Here is a 14,439-nt window from a genome sequence, read left to right on the forward strand (position 1 = left end):
GTAGAATAGTTAACTGCTAGGCTAGTTGGCGATCTTGCATACTGAACAGATTTTGCGCCAAAAAACAACACACACGAATATATATATACTGATGATTGCCGTGAAATAAGCCGTGATTTAAGAGAAATCTATTTCGTTAAATACGAAGCATGAGAAAAACATTACTACTTGTCCTAAGGAGGCCGTGTTTATTTTCTATCAGGATTAGACTGTTTTCTAGTAAGCGATGTTGCACAAGAAATTTTGGTTTACAGGTCAGTGAAGGCAAAATTAGATCACGTTGACTCCTCTCTCGAACGCTTTGATGGCTGGTCTCGAGTCGCTGAATATTGTCGTTCGCGTATCGTCGAGCATTGCCAGGGCTATGGCCACTTGCTCCGCCACCTCGGGATCACGTGTGCGTACCGTGGCGGCGTTTAAAGTTCGTTGCGAGGGCGAGACCGCTACCGCGGCGAAGGCTCGGTTGCATCGGTAGGCGGCGTCGTCCGCGAAAGCGACGGCGTCCGCTTTCTTGTCTATGCGTTTGAGGAATGCGGTCGCCCGGGCTGGGCTCCTGCCCCGATTGTGTTCCGGATGCACGTTTCGCGAAATGGGTGAGATCGTGATCAGGTCGCGGAGCTCGCGGGAAACCGGCGTAAACACCAGTGAATCCTGGGTGTTCAGTGGGAAGTAGCCGAGCTCGCGCAAGATGTGGCGGGCCCGTCTTGGTGGTCGCAGTCGTAGCATCTGCACCCTCTTCCGAGCCTCAGCGATCTGTTCGAGCGTATTGTGCACCCCGAGCTCGAGGAGTCGATGCGTCGGTGTGGTGATCGGGAACCCGACGGGCCGCTTGACTACCTTTCGGATCAGTGTATTGAGCTTGTCTGGCTCCGATTGTTTCCACTTGTGCATTGCTGCGACGTAAGTGGCATAGGACGAACGCGTGTACGAGACGCAGCAGATTGTCTTCTTTGAGGCCGCGGTTACAAATAGCTACTCTGTGTACGAGTCGTATCGCGTTGTCCGCCTTTGTCGTCAGCTTGAGGACCGTTTGAATATTTGATACGCCCGCCTCGATTATCATTCCCAGTACTCGGATGGAGTCGACCCTGGGGATGGGGCGACCATCTCTGGTGCGGACGGTGATGTCTCGCTCGGTAGGGGGTTTTCACCCCTTGGGCCTTTTGCCTTGTCGTTTTGGACAGTACCGCAGGAGCTCCGACTTTCCGGAGGAGCACTTGAGGCCCGTGTGGTCGAGGTGAGACTCGGCTCGGCGGCTTCAACAGCCTCCTGCAGATCGGATTCGATAAAGCCGTCCGACCTCGCGGAGCACCAGATGGTGATGTCGTCCGCGTATACCGTATGGTTTCGGCCTTGTGTCTTGGAGAGGCTTTCGGAAAGCCCAATCATCACCAGGTTGAACAGCGTCGGCAAGAAGACGGAACCCTGGGGGTATCACGCTGTCCGAGCTCGACTGTGACGCTGTCCGAGCTCGATGCTGTCGAGAATGTACGACACGTAGGACTCGGTCGACGTCTGTACACGTGTGGCAAGAGCTTTCTTGGCATTGACTTGGCGAGCGAACGGGTTGCAAAAAAGGTCATGAAGCTTCTCTTTCAAAAGATCCCAGCTCGAAATCTCCTCTTGGTGAGTCTGTAACCATGTCAGCGCAGCTCCGTCGAGGTAGAAAAGAACGTTGGCAAGGCAGATCCCACCTTTGAGTGGTGCTGACACGTTCATATAAGCGGAGCCAGTCGTCAACGTCAGGACTGCTGACTCCGGTGAAAACACCAGGATCCAGAAGGGGGGAAACGGCGACGTAGGTCGCGACTGCAGGCGGAGACGCTTGCGTAGATGAAGTCCCGCCCGCAGGAGCCGAAATTACACTGTCGCCCTTGCGACCGCTGAGGAGCACCATGACGGGTACGAGGAACGTCCGCCTCCAGCAAATTAATGTTACGTGTAGCTGAAGTACAAGTTTATTTAATATATATTTACACGTAGACCAACGGTGGCAAAGATGGCGACGCTATATTCAGCGGGCACACGTCGTCTTCTTCCGTATCAATATGGTAAGCATTCATAGGTTACTTCACGCCCTGTCCGTGTGGAAACTGTAATGTGTGTGTATATATATATATATATATATATATATATATATATATATATATATATATATATATATATATATATATATATATATATATATATATATATATATATATATATATATATATATATATATATATATATATATATATTACGATATCATCGAGCGATGCTCAAGGAACGGGCCGCCGCGAGAACGACGATGAAGTGGGTCTGTGCCCTTGGCGCGTGCGAATGTCGGCCTGGTGCTCTGGCTCCAGTCCAGTGTAAATAGCTTGTAAATAGCCTCTTTCGCCTGTGTCTTTCTACACATAACATTCTGGTGGAGGTCACCAATCCCCGTCCTCACCACTTAACTCCGAAGTGGTCGGCACACCGAGCTTGTCACCATGCCTCCCGGTGACGAGCCCACCTCCGCAACGGCTTCGGCTGGTCCAACTGCTCCAATCGTCACGGTTGCCCAACATTGCGACCCTGGTGTGTTCTATGGCCTGGAGGGACAGGACGTTGACGGATGGATCAAGCTATATGAACATGCCAGCGCTAATACCAGGTGGGACCCAACCATTATGCTCGCGAATGTCATCTTTTATCTTGCCGGCACCCCACGCGTGTGGTACCAAACGCATGACGACGAGATAAGCAGTTTGGGCACTTTTAAAGAAAAGCTATGGGAACTGTTCGGCGACCCCATTGGCCGCAAGGTTGCCGCGAGAAAGGCTCTTGCGTCTCGTGTTCAGACATCTACAGAGCCGTACGTTTCATACTTCCTCGACGTCTTGGCTCTATGCCGCAAAGCTGACGATGCTATGTCTGAATCAGATAAAGTGTCACATGTTCTAAAAGGCATCGCCGACGACGCTTTCAATTTGCTTGTTTTCGGCAACGTCTCGACAGTCGACGCCATCATTAAAGAATGCTTTCGCCTTGAACAAGCCAACAGCCGCCGTATCACGCACCACATCACGCGGCTACCCAACACCGCTGCTACGTCGACATGTGAGGGTCGAACGCGTCAGGCCACCACCTGTGACGACGTCACCCGTATTGTTGGCCGCGAGCTCGAGGCCGCCTGTTCGCCAATTTTCTCCGCGACGCCTCCCAATCCGCCAGCAACCACGATTGCCATGATTTAGGCCGTAGTCAGGCAGAAATTTGAGAACATGGGTTTCAACTCCGTGTGTTCAACATCTCAACCCAGCGTTCCCCAGTTCTCTGCCAGCCCTCCTCGTCCTCGACATTCCTTTTCTACCACATCTCGCCGCAACCCGTCCGAATGGCGTACCCCTGATGACAGACCAATCTGCTTCCACTGCTGTCGCATCGCCCACGTCGCTCGTCACTGCCGCAAACGATGGCCACCGCCTCTTCGGACATACGCCGCCACTTATTCCCGCACTTTTGGACCTTCTGTTCCCTATGCCACCCGCCATGAACCCAATGCCACTGCCACACCCGCTCGCCCTCACCTCGACGCCATCAGTCTCGTTCGCGCCAACCCCGCCGCTTCTCTTCCCCGCCTATTGCCTCCCGGGCGCAGCCGGAAAACTAGGCACTGCAGCTTCTGGAGGCGAAGCTGCGTTGTCGACAATGCCCTCAAATCCTCTGCTCACGTTACCTACTAACCGAAACCTTCTTGACGGTTATCCTGTCGCGCCACTCATCGATACAGGGGCACATCTTTCTATTATGAGTGCTGCCTTCCGACAACGACTGAACATGCTCCTCACCCCATCGTCGGCACGCGTCGTCCGCGTTGCGGATGGCGGTGCTGTGCCCATAATCGGCATGTGTACGGCACGTGTTAGCATCGCCAGCCGCCACACCCCTGTCCTGTTCACCGTGATTTCTCATTGCCCCCACGACCTCATTCTCGGCCTCGATTTTCTCTCCGCGCATTCTGCTTTTATTGACTGCTCTGCCAGTACCCTTCGCCTTGAGTTGCCGATTCTCGCAGAACCTTCTCATACACCCCAGTGCCGCCTACGCCCCACTGGCTTTATTCGCCTGTCGCCAAAATCAATAGCCCATATTGAACTCTTGTCTTTCCCACCAGTCCCTGATGGCAAGTACCTCGTCACTCCTCTGCCCGACATTCCACTACAGTATGACGTTACCGTGCCTCACAGTATACTATTACTGCTAACCACACTTGCATGCCTATCTTTAACTTTGGATTGGCAAAGCAAATTCTACCGCAAGGTATTTGCCTTGCCAACGTTGATCGTCTCGGCGACCATCACGTGGCAACTTTATCGACCGATGCTTCTTGCGAGCTTAGCAGGCCCATCGCGCCAGCCTCGGCCGCCGATCCGAAGATACAGAAAATGGTCACGACGGACCTGTCATCTGCGCATGCTGAAGACCTTTACCAAGTATTATCGTCCTACAGAGACATTTTCGACTTCGACGATCGCCCTTTAGGCCAGACGCTCGCGGTCAAGCATCGGATTCTTACTGGCGATGCTACTCGTATTCACCGACGACCGTATCGAGTTTCTGCGTCGGAACGCCAAGTAATCCAAAGTGAAGTGAACAAAATGCTAAACAAAAACATCATTGAGCCTTCATCGAGTCCCTGGGCGTCACCTGTGGTGTTGGTTAAGGAGAAGGACGGCACGTGGCGCTTCTGTGTAGACTACCGTCATCCGAACAACATTACTAAGAAGGACGTCTACCCGCTCCCACGTATAGACGACGCCCTTGACTGCCTGCATGGTTCCAGCTATTTTTCTTCTATTGATCTTCGTTCTGGATACTGGCAGATTGCTGTTGACGATATGGACAGAGAAAAAACCGCGTTCATCACAACGGATGGCCTGTACCAATATAAAGTAATGCCGTTTGGATTATGCAACGCCTCTACCACTTTTGAGCGTATGACGGACTCCTTGCTCCGAGGTTTCAAATGGTCCAGATGTCCCTGCTACCTCGACGACGTCATCGCCTTCTCGCCCACGTTCGACACTCACCTTGAGCGTCTAACAGCTATACTTGATGTATTTAGGAAGGCGAAGCTGCAACTTATTTCGTCCGAATGTCGTTTCGGCCGCCGCCAAATTACTGTTTTGGGCCACCTCGTTGACGCTTCCGGAGTACAGCCTGATCCCGAAAAAGTTCGCGCTGTCCGAGACTTTCCGGTTCCGAAGACAGCCGCAGACGTTCGAAGTTTCGTAGGGCTATGCTCGTACTTTCGTCGTTTTATTCAAGATTTTACGGGAATTGCTAGACGCCTCACGAATCTTTTGAAGAAAGGCGTACAATTCTCGTGGGGTACTGCAGAAGCCGCCGCCTTCTCTCGTCTCGCTACTCTTCTATCCTCAGCACCCATTCTCGCCCACTTCGACCCTGATGCCCCTACAGCATTGCGTACCAGCATTGCGGGCCAGTGGTCATGACGTATGTGCCGTCTTATCCCAGCGTCAGCGTGGCCAGGATCGCGTTATTCCTTATGCGAGCCGCCTCCTCACACCATCGGAGCGCAACTATTCCAATACGGAATGAGAATACCTTGCTGTAGTCTGGGTGGTTGCGAAGTTCCGTCCTTACCTTTACGGTCACCCTTTTTCGGTAGTCACTGACCATCATGCACTCTACTGGCTCTCATCGCTAAGAGATCCTACAGGCCGGCTTGGTCGATGGGCTTTGAGGCTACAAGAATTTTCATATTCCGTGGTCTACAAGTCTGGCCGCCTGCACCAAGACGCTGACAGCCTGTCGCGTTACCCTGTTGACGACCCTGACTCCTCCAATATTACCGGTGCTGCTTGCGTATCTTCTGTGTCGTAGCTGCTTCATTTCGCCGGCGAGCAACGTCGTGACACCAACATCAGAGCACTCATCGACCGTTTTGAACACTCTCCGGCCGACGCCACTCTACGCGTCTTCGTCCTCCGCGACGGTACTCTGTACCGTCGTAACCTTCATCCGGACGGCTCTGAGTTTCTACTTGTCATACCTAAACACCTCCACTCAGCCGTTCTAGAAGAGCTTCACGACGCACCAACGGCAGGACACCTCGGCGTATCTCGAACCTGTGACCGTGTACGTCGCCGTTTTTACTGGCCGGGCGTTGCCCGTTCCGTACGACAATACGTCGCCGCTTGTGAACTTTGCCAACGAAGCAAGAAGCCTTCCCAGCCCCCCGCTGGTTACCTGCAACCGCTCGACATCCCTGCCGAGCCCTTCCATCGTGTCAGCTTAGACCTTCTCGGCCCATTTCCGGAATCTCCATCAGAAAACAAGTGGGTTGCAGTCGCGGCGGACTACGCGACCCGCTACGCCGTAACCCCCGCTCTTCCGACCAGTTGCGCAGCTGATGTTGCGGACTTCCTCCTGCATGATATCATTTTGATTCATGGTGCTCCGCGCCAATTGCTAACTGACCGTGGCCATACGTTCTTAGCCAAAGTCATTGACGACATCATGCGTGCCTGCTCAATACAGCATAAATTTACCACCTCCTACCACCCTCAAACGAAGGGCCTCACTGAGTGTTTGAACCGCACCCTTACGGACATGCTATCCAAATACGTTTCAGACGACCACCGTGACTGGGACCAGGCCCTACCTTACATTACCTTTGCGTACAACTCTTCTCGTCTCGACACTGCTGGCTTTTCTCCTTTTTACCTCTTGTATGGCCGTGAACCGACGCTACCACTGGACACTGTGCTTCCGTCCACCACAGCATCAACTAGCGCTTATGCCCGTGATGCTATTGCCCATGCTGACCATGCTCGCCAACTTGCGCGCGCTCGTCTGCAAGTCTCTCAAGGCAAACAAAAGCAACGCTACGACCTCCGTCACCGTGATGTCCATTTTGTGCCCGGCACCCTCGTGTTGCTTTGGTCACCATCACGTAAAGTTGTCCTTTGTGAAAAACTGCTTTCCTGCTACACGGGCCCATATCGCGTGCTTCGCCAAGTAACCGATGTCACCTACGAAATCGTTCTAGCCACGCCCACTACGTCCTCTACTGTGACAACCAGTGACATTGTCCACGTCGCCCGACTCAAACCCTACATGAGAAAATGTTCCAAAAGCTAGGGGAACTCATGCTTCAAAGTGTTGTTTTCACTGGCTTTACTTAACGAAAAATAACAAAAACATAGACGTTTCGCCACCTATGCGGGTGGCATCGTCAGTACACAATGGCAACAAATGAGAAATACATCCTATTTATCTATGAAACTGCCGTAAACATCCGGCAGGGGGCCACGGTTAGAATTGCATGAAGATTGGTTACGACGGATGAACCATGATTCTACGAACTTTCTTGGGCCCCATCGGTGTTCCCGTGCTAGTGTGCTTACATTGTCAACATCGAACATGTGTCCCTTTGATAAACAACGATCAACCAATTCCGTCTTGGCACGTTTAGCATGGGTGGTTTTCGTAGCATCTCTTAAATGTTCCTTGATTCGAGTGCGACGTCGCCGCCCCGTCTCGCCAATGTAGCTGGCACCACAGTCCGAGCAGTCGACCTTGTAGATGACACCTCTTTGTTGGTCCGGAGGTGTGCGGTCCTTTGGCTTCGGGAACACATTTCCCAATGTGTACGAGGGTTTGAACACAGTTCGAACACCCAAAGGCCGTAAAGCCCTGCGCACTGCTTCTGATACACCGCGGGCATACGGAATGCACACAAAGGAAGCTGGCCTTTCGGCCTTGCTGTCGCGGGGTTTTTGCATGCTGCGCTGCGTATCATTGACAAAGTGCTGAAGGTAACTCCGTTTATGCAAAAGAGCGGCAACATTCGCTAATTCTTGCTCCCTCAAAGTTTGCGTTCACGAGAGCGCATCGCAACGGGACAGGAGCGTACGTATCACGGCATGTTTGTGTGCTATAGGGTGGTGAGAGTCAAAACTCAGCACACTCCCGCTATCGCAAGATTTGCGATATACGGCTGTCTCCACCGAACCTCCTTCGCTCCGTCGTACCAGCACGTCTAGAAAGGCTAGGCTGCCACTATTCTCCGTCTCGCATGTAAATTGAATGACATGATGGACGGCATTAAGCACCTCACACATGGCATGCAGGTTTTTCTTTTCGACAATCACAAAGGTGTCATCTACATAGCGACAGTACATTTTGACAGGGAAGGGCAAGGACGTCATCACACCTGTTTCCACGTGTTGCATTAACAGATCAGCCACGATTACAGAAACAGGACTACCCATCGGGACGCCTTCTATCTGGTGATATATGGTACCGGCAAACGAGAAATATGTTTTCTTCAAGCAGAACCTAAGCAGAATCATGATGTCGTCAACAGTCAGGGAAATATGGCTTTCTAACGTACAGTCATCCTGCAGGCGTTTCTCAATAATATCCGTAGCCAATGTTATCGGCACATTCGTGAACAAGGACGTGACATCGTAGGATACCCTAACATCGTCGTCCCGAAGCTGCTGCTGGCGTACCGCGGTAACAAACTCTTTAGAATTCTTGACCGTGAACGTGCTCTCTTCCGCAAGCGGCTTTAAAATTTCAACCAAAAGCTTAGACAAGTTGTATGTCGGCGACCCAACAAAAGAAACAATAGGGCGTAGGGGGCAGCCATCTTTGTGAACTTCTGGCAACCCGTAGGCTCTCGGCGTTGCTCCGTCAGACGAAAAGAGTCGACGGCACAACGACTGGTCGACCCTTCCTTTCGTTTTCAAGCTGCGTAAACAGTCGACCAACTGCCTTTCGCAAGTGGAAGTGGGGTCGTGCTGCATCTTCTGAAAGTGCAGAGGATCATCCAAAAGCAGTTGCATTTTTCTATCGTAGTCCTTGCGGTTCATTATTACAATGCCTCCGCCCTTATCAACCTCGAGGACTACGACCGATGCGTCAGACTTCAAGTCATGAAGCGCTGCGCGCTCCTTAGTGGTTAAATTAAACTGAGGCGTCTGGGCATTTGCCAAAATGCTCACAATGCGGCTACGAGCAAGGCATACAGCTGCAGTATCTTTCGTGTGACGGAAACATTCTTCCGTTTCTACTATAATATCGCGTTTCGGAATAAACCGCGGTGCGATAGCAAAGTTCATCCCTTTCGACAAAACACTCACTTGGTCTTGCGACAGCCGTTTTTCAGAAAGGTTGTGAACACTTGTGGCCTCAAACTTTCCTTGCGGTAGACTGGGGATCAGGGTAGTCAATTTCTTGTTGTGGGCATGCGTGTACTTTTCCCTTTCGAGGAGTTCTGCCTTCGCTCTTGCTACCAGGACCTCACTGAAGTAAGCAACTGTAGCTTTGCGCGAAGACAAGCCTCAAATTTGCAGATTTTACGTCGTGCCTGGTTAATTTGCTGCTTGTTTTCCTGGATACGGGCCTTTAAGCAATTCCGGCTGAAGTCTCTTGCAAGCTTGCGTCCGTAGAGCGTGTTGGCCAGTGTCCGGCAGTGCAGGCTTTTGGGAACAACGTTGCTGTTCAGACACTTGTAGTTGAAACGCAAGTGGCATTCATGGCGGACAATCTTCGTAGAGTGGTCGACGTATTTCCTCAAAGGACCAAGAAGGGTACACCCGTAACTGTATCGGATACGTGAGAAAATGTTCCAAAAGCCAGGGGAACTCATGCTTCAAAGTGTTGTTTTCACTGGCTTTACTTAACGAAAAATAACAAAAACATAGACGTTTCGCCACCTATGCGGGTGGCATCGTCAGTACACAATGGCAACAAATGAGAAATACATCCTATTTATCTATGAAACTGCCGTAAACATCCGGCAGGGGGCCACGGTTAGAATTGCATGAAGATTGAACCCTACAACTCTCCACGCACCTTGGATATTTAACAGCACCATGACGGCGCTTTTGCCGCCGGGGGGTAGTATTACAGTATCATCGAGCGATGCTCAAGGGACGAGCCGCCGCGAACGACGACGAATTGGGTCTGTGCCCTTGGCGCGAGCGAAGGTCGGCCTGGCGCTCTTTCGTCTGTGTGTCTCTCTACACATAACAATGTGTGTGTGTGTGTGTGTGTGTGTGTGTGTTTGTGTGTGTGTGTGTGTATGTGTATGTGTGTGTGTGTGTGTGTGTGTGTGTTTGTGTGTGTGTGTGCGTGTGCGTGTGCGTGTGTGTGTGTGTGTGTGTGTGTGTGTGTGTGTGTGTGTGTGTGTGTGTGTGTGTGTGTGTGTGTGTGTGTGTGGAGGGGGGGGGGGGGTAGTCTATGGTGGAATGGGTAGCGCGGCGGGCGGCTACGCTGAGGAAACAGGGTTCAAAATCAACCATCGAACCATCTTGGCTCCCTGGGTATCTGTCACTGCGTAAATATGTCCAGCTCTCCAGCGAGCCTTTCTACCCAGATGCTATGGCCGGATTCAGGCGTGGCCGTTCGTCAACAGACAACGTTGTTGTCTTGATAATATTTGTGCAACGCCAAAAGGCCTGTAAAGGACTATTTGTTGCTCTGTTTGTAGACGTTAAAGGGGCTTATGGTAGTGTCACACATGAAGCCCTCCTTAGCGCGTTAGCAGCCGTCGGACTTGGTGGTAAGATATATATGTGGGTATGCAACTACTTACAGAGGAGGTAATTCTAAGTGCGCACAGAAAGTGGCCTGACATCCGACCATTACGGTAGCCGAGGAGTGCCTCAAGGCGGAGTGCTTAGCCCGACGCTTTTCAATCTGACCCTCATTGGATTAGTTGACTACCTTTGGTTTTCCCCTTTCCCATTCCCATTCGATCCCCCGGTGTAGGCTAGCCAACCGGACGTTATTCTGGTTAACCTCACTGCCTTCTGATTTTCTCTTTCTTCCCTCTGACGCCGACATGGATCAATGGGGATGTGGGACCGGGTACATGGCACTGGGTATGTGGAATGGACATGAATTGCTCTTCAATTAATTTCTTTCATGCTGACATAGAGCAATGTGTGCGTTCCACTCGGTCTGTGCTGCTTTTCCAATGAACCTCCTAGATAACAACTTCGGTCACTTGGCATATGTGCCATTATGCGTGTGCGCAGCTCCTCAACAAACATCTGTGACGGCAACTTCGCAAGCTATTGGCGATGCTTGCACAAAGGCCAAAATAAGTGTTGTACCTGCGTCCCATTAAATAGTTTAATGCTTGCAGAGAGTGACGTATACGAAGCGTTATTATCGCTAATAAACTGACAATGACGCAAGGGCAATCAAGTGTTTAACCAAACCTATAACGCAGCCTGGCAAGTGTAACATAATGACGCAAATGTAAAGATGCAAGCACGGCCTCCCTTTAAAGGAGGCGGAAATGCACACGAAACGCACACACCCACAACGGGGATGGCTTATGTTGCCGAATTCTTGTGTAAAGTTTTGCTGCTGACTTCTTTTCTTGTCCCTGGCAATGGGTAATGGGCAATGGGCTACTGAGGGGACTGACATGGCAACGCTACAATAGGCCTCTGATTATCCATCACTGACAGTCCCCGATTGCCCCAGGCGGTGCTGTTAGCCAATTAGAGTGGCGTTACACCACCTCGGGCAGTCCCCGACAGTCCAAGGCGACAAATCGAAGAGGACCAACGACGACGGAATGATCACGATGAAACTACGATGGTTTGACGACTACGGAGTGGCCACAGCTGCATGACATTGATGGCATGCCGACGACTGCATGATTACGAAGGCGTCCCGATTGCATGCGAAGATGGAATGACAACCAAAGAGTAACAGCAGTGTAATGACGACAGTTGATTGACGACAAAAAAAATTACAACTCTGTGACGTCACTCACAGGATGTGAGTGACGACGACAGATTTACGACGGCAGAGAAATGACGATGGAACCACGATGGGAGTGAGGAGGATTAAGTGAGGACTACCGAGTAACGAGAGCGTAATCATGACGATTTAAATGCAAGGACCTTAGGATCACGGCATGGCCATGATGGAATGATGACGACTGAGTGACATGACACAGTGAATAACAACGGCATATTGATGATGGTGGAATGATGGCGGTGTAATCACGACGGGAGTGACGAGAACAGCGTGATGGCGCCGAAAGGATGACGATGCGGCCATGATGGAATGACGGCAGCAGTGTGACGTTGACAACATGCCGACGACTGCATGATCACGACGGGGTGACCACTACTCGAGGAAGACGTCAGAATGAGAATCGTGTGACAATGACGAAGTGATGAAGAGAGCGTGTGACAAACGAAAGACGCCAAAGAAATGGCAACCACGCAGTGACGATGACTGATTATACCGGTACTAGCCTGCGGTATAACCGGATGACGAAGGAGTGACAGCGACGACGTGCCACGGTCACTGCGAAAGTGTATTTGAGTTCGAAATCACTTCGCCGTTTTTATAAATCATCTACCGCCCCTGCCACCTCGCTTTGCAATATAGTCGATGCCGTTCTGTACTTTACCTGGGACGGCAATCGCGCTCGGCAGCATCCAGCACCCAGCACATGGCATAGCCTGTGGCGCATGACTGGTCACCCAAGTTGTATAACTGGCAATGCAGCAGCTGCCAGCAGCCAAAGAAAGCTTCACTTAAAGGTGGCAGTCAGCAGGAAAGGAAATCAATAAGTACAAATTCGTGGGTTCTCAAAAGCTGACACAGAAGAAGATCTCAAAGAGATTCAGAGAATATAGGGTAGCTATTAAAGAAACAAAAAGTCAGTAAAGTTCAAGGACAGATTTTTGAGAAACGTATCGTAAGAATGATTTGAAATGAAAAAGAAAGGCGATTTCCGAATTTATTATTTTCCAAGTGATATCTTCTTTAGTTGTGGGGATTCACGTGCCGAAACCAGTATATCATTACGAGGTACGCCTAGTGAGGACCTCCGGGTTAATTTCGGCCACCTGGGGTTCTTTAACGTGCACACGCTGCACGGTACGCGGGCGTTTTCGCAGTTCGTCCCATCGAAATGCAGCAGCCGCGGCCGGAATTCGATTCCGCGGCCTTGGGCTTAGCAGCACAACGCCAAAGCCACTATTTTATCACGATGGCTTCACAAGTACTGTTAATTACTAGTGAAGTCTCCTTTTTTTTGCTGCGGTCATTCATGAAGTCTGGGGCTTTCATGAAAGAGCTATGTTATATTTTGTGAATCTATTTGTTCTGTATTCTCAGCTTTCTACAAAACATATGCCCGTAATAAAGCTGTCCTTTCTAATTGACACCTTATACAATAACGTACTTTCCTTTTTTTGCATAACTCGTTTTTTCTTCTCCTTATCTGTGACAGATATTTGCATGCCATTTTGTCACCCCTGCTTTTTTTTAACAAGATGCAGACTCACACACTTTTACTATCTTACTTAATATTGTTACGCCAACAAAGGATTAAGACTGGAGACTGTTTAACAAGTATATTTACTAGAGGTAACTGCAGAGCTGGCCAGTTCAGCCGCAAGCTCGAGAGCCACAGAGCGTTCGTCGTCTTCGTCGGGGCGCCCACGTGCAACGGCCACAAGAAACAAGCAATATGCATGTATCATTAGCCCCGGTGGCAGAAGCGACGTCCGGGAGCGTCTCAATGTCATCACTGGGAGGGTGACACTGCTTCAGTCGTGTAACGTGCACGATATCACTGAACTGGGAAGCAGATGGGGTGTCAGGGGCGATCTCGTAGATGACGGGAGTCACGGCACGAAGCACTCGGTATGGGCTTGTGTAATGAGACAGGAGTTTTTCTGACAGGCCGACCTGACGCGACAGAAACCATAGAAGCACCAAAGAACCAGGCGGGAACTGCACGTTTCGGTGTCGCCGGTCGTACGAATGCCTTTGACTCTCTTGGGATTTCAGAAGGCGGTCACGGGAAATTTCCCTTGTGTGGGCACAGCGGGCGATGGCGTCAAGTGCATATTCACTGGTCGGTGCCACGTGAACAGGGAGGGTTGTGTCGAGGGGCAGTGCTGGTTCTCGGCCAAACAGAAGGAAAAATTGGGAATAACCAGCTTTGTCTTGGCGCGAGGAATTATAAGCAAATATCACAAACGGTAGAGCGAGGTCCCAGTCAGTGTGGTCTGAAGAGATATTTCGCGAGCATTTCTGTGAGAGTGCAATTGAGACGCTTCGTGAAGCCATTTGTTTGCGGATGGTATGACGTAGATAGCTCGTGCCTTGTGGCACAGGACTGCAGGATGTCTGCGATAACTTTTGATAGGAATGTCCGGCCATGGTCTGTGAGAAGTTTTCGCGGAGCTCCATGTAATAAAATCACGTCGCGTAGAAGAAAATCGGCATCTGTGGCGCAGGTTGTAGGAAGCGCTCTGGTGATGGCGTTGCGCGTTGCCTAATCCATGGCCCCAGCGGTCCACTTGTTCCCAGAGGTAGAGAGAGGAAAACGGCTAAGTAAGTCCAAACCAACCCGAAAGAATGGTTCCGCAAGAATGTCGAGTGGTT

General features: G+C 50.8%; 1 protein-coding gene across 2 annotated transcripts in view; it reads right to left on the reverse strand.

The window, feature by feature from the left end:
* LOC135899479 (uncharacterized) overlaps positions 1 to 14,439 on the reverse strand; it is a 96,935-nt gene that overhangs the window by 37,409 nt on the left and 45,087 nt on the right. The gene's annotated exons all lie outside the window — the stretch shown is intronic.

This window comes from Dermacentor albipictus, chromosome 6 (genome assembly GCF_038994185.2).
Source record: "Dermacentor albipictus isolate Rhodes 1998 colony chromosome 6, USDA_Dalb.pri_finalv2, whole genome shotgun sequence".
Taxonomy (NCBI): domain Eukaryota; kingdom Metazoa; phylum Arthropoda; class Arachnida; order Ixodida; family Ixodidae; genus Dermacentor; species Dermacentor albipictus.